The 13,162-nt window shown below is 42.2% G+C and overlaps 1 protein-coding gene and 1 pseudogene across 12 annotated transcripts in view; both read right to left on the bottom strand.

The window, feature by feature from the left end:
- ANO4 (anoctamin 4) overlaps positions 1–13,162 on the bottom strand; it is a 403,411-nt gene that overhangs the window by 118,270 nt on the left and 271,979 nt on the right. The window lies entirely within an intron of this gene.
- On the bottom strand, positions 79–3,411 carry LOC140602960 (52 kDa repressor of the inhibitor of the protein kinase pseudogene; annotated as a pseudogene).

The following is a 13,162-nucleotide window of genomic DNA, read 5'->3' as shown; positions in this document are numbered from 1 at the left end:
TCCAGGCATGCGTCCATTTCTTCTAGATTGCCTAATTTATTGGCGTATAGCTGTTCACAATATGTTTTTATTTTTTATTTTTTAAACAAAATTCACATTTTATTTAGGTTGAAATAAACTATACAAAATTGATTTTCTTCACCAAAAATAACAGCAATATTTTCTGTATTATTCCTAGATAACCACGAAAGATTTATTTTTGTAGGTTTTCCAGGTTTTGCTTATAAATCAAGACGAGGCAGTAGATATAGTCATGGAAAAAGACAGAGGAAAACAGACAAATCAGTTGTCAGTATCCATGGCCTCTGATCCTGTCTTGACCATGAACAGAGGTGTTCAACATACACCTGCTAAAAAGCTTACGAAGACATAGATGTTCAACATATACTTGCTAAACAGCTCATGAGGATGTAGGCTCAACAAAGGAATGTAAACAGTAACAACCCAATGTGGAACAATGGCAGGTTCTCTCATTCAAACTTTACCTATAACTTGTTCCTTCAAGTTCATTTGAAAAGACAAAATCTACACAGAAATCTTTGCTTGGCAAGCTCACTTTTCTCTCTGTCTGGTAACTCCCTTAACTCCATTATAGATTTGTAACATACTAAAACCCCTACTATTCAAAGGTCACTCGTGAGCTTCATTGCAACATTTTACAAAATGTACTCCTTCTTCCGACACCTCTTCAAAATTTATTTTTTCCTAAGAACTGATAGTTCAAATACCCGACAATTGGATCCAGTGATAACAAATGTTATGTCTAAAATGACTTAACTAAAACAATTCCCAAGTGCTATTAGCAGAGATCCCATAGAAGTGTAATGTGGCACTTTCAATGCTATCTTCTGGAAGAACAGTTATGTCTCCAAAGCACAGGAGTTCAATCAGGGGCCATTTTAAATAGGCAGATTATCAATGGCTAATGTACTTAATTAGAGGTCAATAAGTCAAGATATTCAGTGATTAAGTGGCCTACATACACCTGATAGATTTTCTTTCTGTAAGATGTTTCAAATTTCTTACAGAGTTTTCCAAATATCAAACATAAGAGAAAGCCTACTTTTAAAGTCTCTTAGGTATTTTCAATGGTTTCTGAGTTATCTGTAGGAAGCTCTGAATTAGTTGTATAGAGTTTGATATATGTGTCTACCATTAAATCCAGATCACGTTTTATATCAAAATTTATGTTAAGCAAAGCCAAGTTACTTGACCTTTGGTCTGTCAAAGTGTTCCTCAGGTATGCTTTGAGACACTTTCGCCCATTTTCATAGCGTTCATTCTCAACCTTCATCACAGGAAGAATACATAGGACTTTGAGCAATGCATAAAAATTAGGATAAAACTTGATGTCTGGTAGATGTAGGGCTTCATAAATGGTGGATGGAAGCTCTATATCTTTCCCTCTGTGTTTCCACTTGATTCTCCAGCAATGCAGCTCAGCTGAGAGTGTGTCAGGATTGGGCAGGTCACTTCTGTACATGTCAGCATGGTGCTCCTCCGATGTATTAAATTTGAGCTGTTCCATGACAGAGGGTACAAGAGATAAGCATTTAAGAGCTTTGAAGTGCTGTTCTGAGAATATATCTTTCAGTTCCTGAATAATGTGTTCCACTGTTGGAACACTTAGAGTTTCTTTATAGTAACTTTCAGAGGTGAGCTGAGATTCCAGGTTACCTTGCTGCGCTCTGCAGAATTTGCCAGGGAGTTTCATCTGAATATCTAGTTTAGTTGCCAAATTTGTGGCTTCTTCGAACCAAAATTCATGATAAACTTCAATATTTTCCATCACTTCATTTAGAGAATGCAGCACTGCAGTCAAGCTACCGGCTGCAAAGAAGACATCAGAGGTTTGCCCCTGGAGATTTTTCCCAAAGGCTCTTGTAAAAGATAGAACATTCTTAAGAACAACAATGGTAACAATGAAATCAAAATCTGTTACTGCACTACAGAGTACAAAAGCTCGACCAGCTATATAGTTATTCCATCTAATATTTGTATCACTATTTATACCATCTAAACATAGAACAAGTGCTTGTAGGAGATCCACTAAAATTTCAAAAGCATCATGCCTGCCTGTCCACTGAGAATGGCAGATTTCCTTCAGTTCTTTACCCTTTTCCTCATTATTCTGAAAGAGGACAGAAATTACATTGTCAAGCTCCAAAAGCAGTTGTGGAGATCGATGGAAGAACTAACAAACTTCCTCGATTGTTCCTGATGCAACAGATACTCCCACAATAGGCACTGATTTTGCCAACCACATGTTTAAGGCACAGGAAGAACAAAGTGTGTAGACAGCTTGGGGATATTTCTCTAAAAGTCTAGAAGCAACAATTTTCATTTTGGAAGAAAATCCACTAGATACAATGTAAGCCTGACCACGACAATATTTCATATTTAACCCCCACTTCTCAATTATTGTAGTGTGAAATTTCACAGCCAAAATTTCCGCATTGGCTTCGTAAGGCAAGAAGCCCAAAAATTCCTCTCTCAGGTTATGAGATTCATCAACAAACCTCACCAACACAGGCAAGTGTTCTTCCCCTGCTATGTCCACTACATCATCAGTGATGATGGAAAAGAAGTGAGAGTCTCTCACTTCCCTGAGGGTTTCCTCCCGGATGCAGCTCTCACAGATTTCTAGCATCTGTTTCTGTTGTGTTTTTGAGCAGAACAATGTGTTAACTGCTGTTGTCTCAAAACGCTTTCTTAGAACCTCTTCACCAGAATTTATCCGGCACTCCAGCAGTGCTTGAAAGTTATCAGGAGTAAAGAGACCCTCTGGGACTTCATCAGTTTCATGCCCATCCAGAGGTATGTTTTGTTTTCCCATAAGAATCAAAATTTCAAATAAAGATTTTAGGTATTCTTTGTTTTCTTTCTCTTCGAGAGTCAAAGGTAAAATGTCTTCATCCTGTTCTTCACCCCCTTCTTCTGCACTGGGGTTCTGAGCATTGCTGTTGTTTATTTCTTTATGTTTGGGTTCCTGTTCAGAAGTTTCATCAATTTTTTTCTGTTTCAGTGTCCGGATTTCATCTTCACTCAATTCTTTTATTCGTTTTCTGTGTCTACTATGTGGATTGTTCAAATGACTGGTAAGATCAAATATTGTTGGTATTGCATTATCACGAAGAACTGTCCTATAAGGACTAGTTCTACAGATCATAGAGGTCTCAAAGTGTTTGGCACATAATCGATAATGTTTATTTAGTTGATCAGGTGTTTTATCTTCTAAATCTGCTATCCTACAATTCTCCACCCATTTCTGGCATCTGGCCGGATCCCGCGGGAACCTGAAGAAGGCCAGGTCTGACTGCGTGCTCTTCCTCGTGCAGTTGGGGGCAGCGCAGAAGTTCGGCATCGTCGCCCACCCACCGGCCGGCCCAGCCCTCCCCTCCCGCCTCCTCAGGGCAGCCCGCCTGCCCATCAGGGCCGGGGAGGGGAGCCAGGCCGGCCGGCTCGGCCAGGCCGAGCGCCCCATAATATGTTTTTAAAATCGTTTGTATTTCCTTGGTGTTGGTAGTGATCTCTCCTTTCTCATTCATGATTTTATTAATTTGAGTCTTCTCTCTCTTCTTTTTAATAAGGCTGGCTAATGGTTTATCTATCTTATTAATTCTTTCAAAGAACCAACTCCTGGTTCTGTTGATCTGTTCCAAAGTTCTTCTGGTCTCGATTTCGTTGAGTTCTGCTCGAATCTTTATTAACTCTCTTCTTCTCCTGGGTGTAGGATCTATTTGCTGTTCTTTCTCTAGCTCCTTTATATGTAAGGTTAGCTTTTGTATTTGAGTTCTTTCCAGTTTTTGAATGGATGCTTGTATTGTGATGTATTTCCCCCTTAGGACTGCTTTTGCTGCATCCCAAAGATTTTGAACGGATATAACTACATTCTCATTAGTTTCCATGAATCTTTTTAATTCTTCCTTAATTTCCTGGTTGACCTTTTCATCGTTTAGCAGGATGGTCCTTAACCTCCACGTGTTTGAGGTCCTTCCATACTTCTTGTTGTGATTTAGTTCTAATTTCAAGGCATTATGGTCTGAGAATATGCAGGGGACGATCCCAATCTTTTGGTATCGATTCAGACCCGATTTGTGACCCAGTATGTGGTCTATTCTGGAGAAAGTTCCATGTGCACTTGAGAAGAATGTGTATTCAGTTGAGTTTGTTTGTAAAGTTCTGTAGATATCTGTGAAATCCATCTGGTCCAGTGCATCATTTAAAGCTCTCGTTTCTTTGGAGATGTTGTGCTTAGAAGACCTATCGAGTAGGTCTTCTAACCTACTCGATTGAAGTCACCAAGTATAAGCATATTATTATCTAAGTATTTCTTCACTTTGGTTAATAATTGATTTATATATTTGGCAGCTCCCACATTCGGGGCATATATATTGAGGATTGTTAAGTCCTCTTGTTGGATAGATCCTTTAAGTATGATATAGTGTCCCTCTTCATCTCTCACTACAGTCTTCGGGGTAAATTTTAGTTTATCTGATATAAGGATGGCTACCCCTGCTTTCTTTTGAGGACCATTTGAATGGTAAATGGTTCTCCAACCTTTTATTTTCAGGTTGTAGGTGTCCTTCTGTCTAAAATGAGTCTCTTGTAGACAGCAAATAGATGGGTCCTGCTTTTTTATCCAGTCTGAAACCCTGCGCCTTTTGATGGGGTCATTAAGACCGTTCACGTTCAGAGTTACTATTGAGAGATATGAGTTTAGTGTCATCATGATATCTATTCTGTCCTTGTTTTTGTGGACTGTTCCACTGAACTTCTTCTTAAAGGGGAATTTTAAGAGTCCCCCTTATTTCTGGCAGAGCTGGTTTGGAGGTCACATATTCTTTCAGTTGCTGCCTGTCTTGGAAGCTCTTTATCTCTCCTTCCATTTTGAATGAGAGCCTTGCTGGATAAAGTATTCTTGGTTGCATGTTCTTCTCATTTAGGACCCTGAATATATCCTGTCTGTCCTTTCTGGCCTGCCAGGTGTCTGTGGAGAGGTCTGCTGTTACCCTAATACTCCTCCCCATAAAAGTCAGGGATTTCTTGTCTCTTGCTGCTTTAAGGATCTTCTCTTTATCTTTGGAATTTGCAAGCTTAACTATTAAATGTTGAGGTGTTGAACGGTTTTTATTGATTTTAGGGGGGGGATCTCTCTATTTCCTGGATCTGAATGCCTGTTTCCCTTCCCAGATTAGGAAAGTTTTCAGCTATGATTTGTCCAAATACATATTCTGGCCCTCTGTCCCTTTTGGTGCCCTCGGGAACACCAATTAAACGTAGGTTTTTCTTCCTCAGGCTGTCGTTTATTTCCCTTAATCTATCCTCATGTTCTTTTAATTGTTTGTCTCTTTTTTCCTCAGTTTCCCTCTTTGCTATCAACTTGTCTTCTATGTCACTCACTCGTTCTTCCACCTCGTTAACCCTCGTCGTTAGGACTTCTAGTTTGGATTGCATCTCATTCAATTGATTTTTAATTTCTGCCTGATAGCTCTAAATTCTGCAGTCATGAAGTCTCTTGAGTTCTTTATGCTTTTTTCTAGAGCCCCCAGTAGCTGTATAATAGTGCTTTTGAATTGGCTTTCTGACATTGAATTGTAATCCAGATTTTGTAACTCTGTGGGAGAGAGGACTGTTTCTGATTGTTTCTTTTGAGGTGAGGTTTTCCTTGTAGTCATTTTGCTCAGTGCAGAGTGGCCAAAAGCAAGTTGTATTCGGAAAAGGAGAAAAAGAGAGGAGAGAAAGAAGGAAAGAAAAGAGAAAGAGAAAAAAAAAGGAAGAAAAAAAGAAAAAAAAAAGAAAAAGAGAAAGAAAAAGAAAGAAAGGGAAAAAAAAGGGGTGGGGGAAGGAAACAAATCAAAAAGCAAAACAAAACAAAACAACAACAAAAAGGAACCACGGGTGAGTATCTTCTGATTCTGTGTACTTGAAGTCCCTTGGCTTCCCCTGGAATTTGTCCGTCTAGCTGGTCTTCTGGGGGAGCGGCCTGTTGTGCTGATTTTCAGGTGTTAGCATTTGGGGGAGCTGCTCTGCCCCCTGCCTGGTGCAGGGCTCAGTGGGGGTTGTTTACCCCGTGAGGCCCCAGGAGGAACAGCCCCAGTGGCGGGGCCAGCTCTGGAGCCCTGGAGTCAGCTCCCGCAGTAGCTCCAGAGCTCTCCGTCTGCAGGGCTTGGAGGCTCTGGGGCGGGGCCGCTGATCTGCTCAGCTCGGGGCAGGACCGCCCTTGCTGTCCTGGGCCCTCCTGGCCTCTGCCTGTCCAGGGGGAGGCCGGATCCTGGGCTGTGTCCTGGCGCCCTGTGCTCCGGCGCCTGCGCTGTTGGATTCGCTCCCGCCCCGCAGCCCCCTCCGCGGAGCCGCCGCCCGAGCCCCCCCGAGCTGCTCCGGGTCCCGCCGTGCGCGCTGCAGCCCTTAGGGAGCTCGGCGCACTCTCCGGGGCGCAGGTCCCTGTTACTGTCCCAGGGAGCCCGAGGGCATCCCCGCCCTCCTGGGTCCTGCTCCAACTCCCTGCGAGCCCCTTTCCGCCCGGGAAGGTCGGTGCAGCTCCTGCTTCTCCGGGACGGGGCTCTCCTGTCCTGGGGACTCTCGCCCCGGCCTCAGCCCGGCTCCTCGCGGGGCCCCTCCCCCTTGGAGGCCTTTGTTTCTTTATTTCTTTTTTCCCGTCTTCCTACCTTGATAGAAGCGCGAACTCTTCTCACTGTAGCATTCCAGGTGTTCTCTCTTTAATTCTCAGGCCGAATTCATAGATTTTCAGGATAATTTGAAGGTTTTCTAGGTAATTTGGTGGAGACAGGTGATTTGGGGACCCTACTCTTCCGCCATCTTGCCCCTCCCCCTATGGTTTTCTTTTTTAAAATTCCCCTGGCTATTCGGGGTCTTTTCTAATTCCACACAAATCTTAAAATAATTTGTTCAAACTCTCTGAAGAAAGTCCATGGTATTTTGATAGGGATTGCATTAAACGAGATATTTGCAAATGGCGTATCAGATAAAGGACTAGTTTCCAAGATCTATAAAGAACTTCTTAAACTCAACACCAAAGAAACAAACAATCCAATCATGAAATGGGCAAAAGATATGAAGAGAAATCTCACAGAGGAAGACATAGACATGGCCAACACGCACATGAGAAAATGCTCCGCATCACTTGCCATCAGGGAAATACAAATCAAAACCACAATGAGATACCACCTCACCCCAGTGAGAATGGGGAAATTAACAAGGCAGGAAACCACAAATGTTGGAGAGGATGCGGAGAAAAGGGAACCCTCTTACACTGTTGGTGGGAATGTGAACTGGTGCAGCCCCTCTGGAAAACTGTGTGGAGGTTCCTCAAAGAGTTAAAAATAGACCTGCCCTACGACCCAGAAATTGCACTGCTGGGGATTTACCCCAAAGATACAGATGCAAAGAAACGCCGGGACACCTGCACCCCGATGTTTATAGCAGCAATGTCCACAATAGCCAAACTGTGGAAGGAGCCTCGGTGTCCATCGAAAGATGAGTGGATAAAGAAGATGTGGTTTATGTATACAATGGAATATTACTCAGCCATTAGAAATGACAAATACCCACCATTTGCTTCGACTTGGATGGAACTGGAGGATATTATGCTGAGTGAAATAAATCAATCGGAGAAGGACAAACGTTATATGTTCTCATTCATTTGGGGAATATAAATAATAGTGAAAGGGAATATAAGGGAAGGGAGAAGAAATGGGTAGGAAATATCAGAAAGGGAGACAGAACATAAAGACTCCTAACTCTGGGAAACAAACTAGGAGTGGTGGAAGGGGAGGAGGGCAGAGGGAGGGGGTGAATGGGTGACAGGCACTGAGGGGGGCACTTGATGGGATGAGCACTGGGTGTTATTCTGTATGTTGGCAAATTGAACACCAATAAAAAATAAATTTATTATTTAAAAAAAAAAGAAAATTTCCCTCAACTGAAAAAGAGTAGTTAAGTTGAAAGAGTCCACTGATGATTCAATAAAACAGATGAATACAGAGCCACCACAAGACATGTTACACATGTTATTTGAGAACACTGGGGACAGAGAGAATACCATACAAACTCCCATAGAGGAGAAAACAGGTTACAATAGAGAGAATCAAGAATTGGAACACTTTTGAAGTTCCAAGTAGCAATATTGAGTTTTGGAATCAAAGGAACAACACGTTCAAAATTCTAAGGGAAAAGTATTTATGATCAAACAATCATAAAGAGTGAACACAATAAATATGTGCACTAGATTGCTATAGCTGTCTGACAAAGTCATAGAGATTAACAATAGAAACAATAGAAATTAATTTTCTCCCAGTTCTGGAGGAAGAAGCTGCCTCAAGCTTAGATGTAATTACTTTTTATACAACCAAAAGATTGTGGGCAAGAAAAGGAGAAGGAAAGCTGTAGGAAAGAGGACGAGAGAAAAAAGTGGTATCTTGGAATTGCTTTATATTCATGTTTAGCAATGGACAAAGAAAATCAACATATGTGGAAAACCCATATAGCAAAATTATCTATTCATATATTGTGTACATGTGTTTATTAATGAACAAATTTACTTAACATTTACCATAAACATATATACACTGTGCTAATTTCACATTACATAGGTATTATGAATTCCAATTTACAAATAAAAGAATTGAAGTTCAGAATCAAACAGCTTGTGAGTGTTACAGGGCTAGGATTTGGGGCCCAGGTCTCACAGACGCCAGAGCCTGTGTGAGCTCAAGCAGGAAGCCTTAAGGACAGACAATGTGAGTCATTCATCCTTGTCCAGCCCTACACAGTGCCTGTCAGAACTGTGCTTGATGTTGACTGAACTAAAATGGATACTCAGGACGCAAACATGAAAGCGCTGCAGTATTTAAATCTATCAGAGATCACTGTTATTTCCCATTCAAAAGTGAACCAGAATGAAGAGGAAATCTTTTTTTTTTTTTTTAAATCTATAACAACAAGTTTGGAAACCTAGTAATTTCCTGATTAATCCTCAGACCAGATAAATCCAATTTAGAACAACCTAGGCCTCAGCTCTCTACTAATTAGGATGCTACTGTAATTGAGTCAATAGTAAGGTTTTGCCAGATTTACTAAGGCAATTGTCATTGCATGAATTGATCAGTCAGTGATTCATCTCTTGTCTTAGTCTGGTTTTGGTCAGAGGCCTTAATTTTGTATTCCCTTATTGGAGCTGAATAGGACTGAGTGCTGACCAAAGGGACAGATCTATCTGCTTTCTTGCAGTTCATCTATATTGTTGTGGTCAGCAAAGACCTAGAAACCCTGCCAAGCAACCACATAACTTGAGAGTTGGTAAAAATTTATTTTCCATAATTCCCTGATCTTTTTTCTTTTTTGACATTTTCCCCCCTTCCATTTTAGTGAGATCCTTTGTCTATCCCTGCAATAGGCAAAGTACCACCCCCCCCCCCCCCCTTAGCTCTTCCTTCCTCTCTTTTGTTTTTTAAAACTTTCATTTTACCCAGGGACATTTTAAATGCAGATAACTTTAGTCAAAGGATTAAAGTTTACACCGTAGAACTCCAGGTATTAGAGGTTATTGCTGTCTCTCGCTTAGCTCCCTTCTCTGTAATGCCTGAGCAGGGACTCCGCCAACTAGAGTTCTATTTTGTGCCTGGCTCTCTGATACGGCCTGCCAGTTGGGGGCCCTACAGGGAGACTGGAAGGGGAACAACAGTGGGTGAAGGGATCTGGTCTTTCTTATTTGCCTACTGTCCTGTCAATGTTGCTCCAGCAGTGATTTTTCAACCTCAAAGTGGCAAGTGGTTCCAGTTTCCATCTTAGAAACACCCCAAACTAGACTCATTGCATTGCCCTGTAACCCAAAGGTACTAACACCAGCAGAGCAGCCTTTTCTCCTCAGTGGTGTGGGGGTCAGTTCCAGGGAACAACCATCTTTGAGCTTCAAGGTTCTGATAAAACCCAACCTGTTCCTCCAGACCCCCTAGCCCTAGAGGCCCTAGCTCCTTCCTGCATCTCCTGCAGTTAATATCTGTGTGGACTCAACACTCCCGTGTCCCATGTGAGATTTTAGTTCTCTGATACTTATTTAACGGATGCCCAACATTAACCTCTCTGTTGAAACAACTGCAGGGTTTCAGTTTTCCTGAGTGGAGCCTGAGAGGTCCAGGGAGCTAGAAAGAGAAACATGGGGAAAAGGCCTTCTCTCTCTTTGAAATCACATACAATATAAACAACCATCTAGCTAGTCTGCTTGTTAATCTGACAGGAATATTATCATGGTATCAAGATGGTTTCTGAATTTGAATTTTGGAATATTTCTATTTCAAATCTTATTTCTACCCTACATACTTTTTCTTTCTTCTGCCTGTCTTTGCTAACTTGTAAGGAAACATTCCTTCCTAAAACAATGGAGGGTGTTTAAAACAAAGCAATACAGTCCAGGACATCATCTGAACCCCAGAAAAGCTCACAGACTAATGTGTTATATAAATGTGACAAGACAAAATAATTTTGACAGAAGGTATTCCTGGGTAGATTGCTTTATTATTCCCAATTTGCTGCTTTTCTCTGTGAAGATTGTATATCCCTACCCATTATCATGGACTCACAGAGGAGTACGATTTCCCCTCCCATCTTCAAAATTGGCCCTGAGACTTATTTTGGCCAATGGATTATGAGCAGGAGTGATTACGGCACATCTAGGCAGAAATTTTAAGAGCCAGTGTGTGGCTTTGCCATTGCTTTCTCCCTCTGCCCCCAGAATGCATGTCTTAGGTAGAGGTTTTATCTTTAGCCAATACCCCATAAGAAAGAAGACATGTAAAGCAGAGCCTCAACTGGCCCAAAGCTAATATATTATGTGAGCAAGAAATACGTAAGCCACTTTGAGTAAGACATTGGGATTTGAGGGATGTTAGTGCAGCAGAATCTAGCATAATCTGACTGGAACAGTCAGATGATCCTGAAATTATGGCTTAATTGACTCTGTCCTGAAGATGATGGATTTTTTTTCTCCCTCGTGGAGAAACTATGCCAGTCCACAATAAAGTGATGGGAGAGAAGGGTGAGGTTTGTGGGGAGGAGAGGAGCAAAAAGCTGTGGAGGCTTCAGTGGAGGAGGGATATTTTTGTCAGAGGTAGTAAGGGAGGGTGTGAAGGAAGAAGAGAGGATAAAAAATGGTTGCTGAGACCATGTACTTGGCTTTTTTGTGTCCTTTGAGAAACTCGAGTAAAAACTGGAAATCCCTTCTAATTACTTTTTGCTGTAGTATGCTTTGTGTCACATGGAGATATGGAAACAAATAATCATGGTACAATATAATCACTGCCATAATCACAGTATTTACGAAGGCTAATGGGCCCAGAATTCTAACGCCATCTGAATGAGACACGAGGGGTTTTAAAAAGATGACAACATGGGCAGCCTGGGTGGCTCAGCAGTTTAGTGTCACCTTCAGCCCAGGGCATGATCTTGGAGACCCAGGACTGAGTCCTATGTCAGGCTCCCTGCATGGAGCCTGCTTCTCCCTCTGCCTGTCTCTTCTCTCTCTACTCTCTGTGTCTCTCGTGAATAAATAAATAAAATCTTAAAAAAAAAAAAGATGATAACATCTGAACTAGTTCCTGAGGGAAGAACAGGCTTTCACCAGAAAGTGAGGAGAAGAGCACACTTTAGGAAGACATATTGGGAGTCACAGGACAGTTAGGTAGCCACCTCTGCTGTATGGTAAGAACTTTCAGCACATTCAGACCAGGAAGCTGGGAGGAGGGGAGGAAAGTAGTTTTAAGTGCCATGCCCTAAGGAGTGTGAACTTGATCCCAAAGGGCTTAGGGAATCTTTGAAAGCTGTTAGGCAAGGAAACAATGCTACCACATGTGACAGTCAATTTATTCACTACTCAAGGATGAGGAAAGGTGCCTGGTTATGGGAAGAGGAAGGGTAGAAATCCAAGATATTCTGCTTGCCAGTCTGTGGGCTGTGAATTATTAGAGGAAGGATGTCCTAACTATACAAAGGCCTTATGTGGGCTAGTGGTAGGAGCCTTGCATGTGACCCCGCTACAGGGGTATGGTGGATATGGCAGTGCAGAAAGATGAAGAAGGTGAGTAGACTTAATAATTGTTCATGCAAGAGTTGGTGGTCACTTTGATTAAGGCAGTGGCAGTGAGGTCAGAAAGAAGGAGCTAAGCCAGAAGGACTGAGTAGTGATGGTGGACGATGAGGAGGATGGTAGTGTCCAGGTTGGTCAACATCCAGTGGTGATACCATTAGTCAGGGGTAGAAAACAGAAAGGTGTTATACTAGGGTGAGAGAAGTGGGAAAAAACATTTCTAAGACATTGTTCTGAGTTAGCAGCCATTTGAATAAAGTACTATTTGTGAAGGCCACAGGTTTAATTCCTCTCCCTGTTCTCCCCCCCCCCCCCCAACCTGTGCTTTTCTCAGATGTGAGATGCATCCTGTGCAGGCTCTGGATTTTAGGTTCACAAAGCAGCCTCCCCAGATGTATTGCTTCCCATAGGGTGAGGTCAGGTGAGGCCAGGCCAAGAAGGATGTGTCAACCTGGAGCCTGCCTCCAAATCACCAAGGCCACTTCTGGTCTTTATGGGCCTCTCAGGTCTACCCCCCACCCCAAAGACACTTCTATGCCTACCAAGTAGCCAAGCTGTTTGCAGGAGACATGGATGGCACCTGGACATGGGGCTGATGTGTCCATGACAGGAGCCTGTGGCTCTTCAGCATGGGGCAGAGCTGTGGCTAGGAGGAAAAGAGAGTAGGCCATGAGGCTCAGCGGGGGCAGGGGGGCATTTTCCCCACACCTCACCAATGCAATGAATTTCTAAGAATCCTGAGAACTTAGAACTTTAAGTCTTCATGAAGGTATATTTGTCAAGGTAGTAAAAGAAACTGTTGTACTTGTTAACATGATTTATCACTTCTAATTATTTCGATGTATGGTCTATAAGCTTCATTTGTACTCTTGCCCCAAGCCTTACAGTTGTTACAAGCAGGAATTCCCTTCCTCTAGATTCAACAGTGCTGGTTTAAACAAGATAAATACATTGTCTTTCATCCCAAAATCCTAATGAAGATAAATATGAGAGCCTGGGTTGGAGTATGCAGGCAGAGTAGATACAAGTGAGCTTGTAGAATCTGACTGTTTGGGTGGACTG

This window comes from Canis lupus, chromosome 13, assembly GCF_048164855.1.
Source record: "Canis lupus baileyi chromosome 13, mCanLup2.hap1, whole genome shotgun sequence".
In the NCBI taxonomy this organism is placed as follows: Eukaryota; Metazoa; Chordata; class Mammalia; order Carnivora; family Canidae; genus Canis; species Canis lupus.
This window is presented reverse-complemented; position numbering and strand designations above follow the sequence as displayed.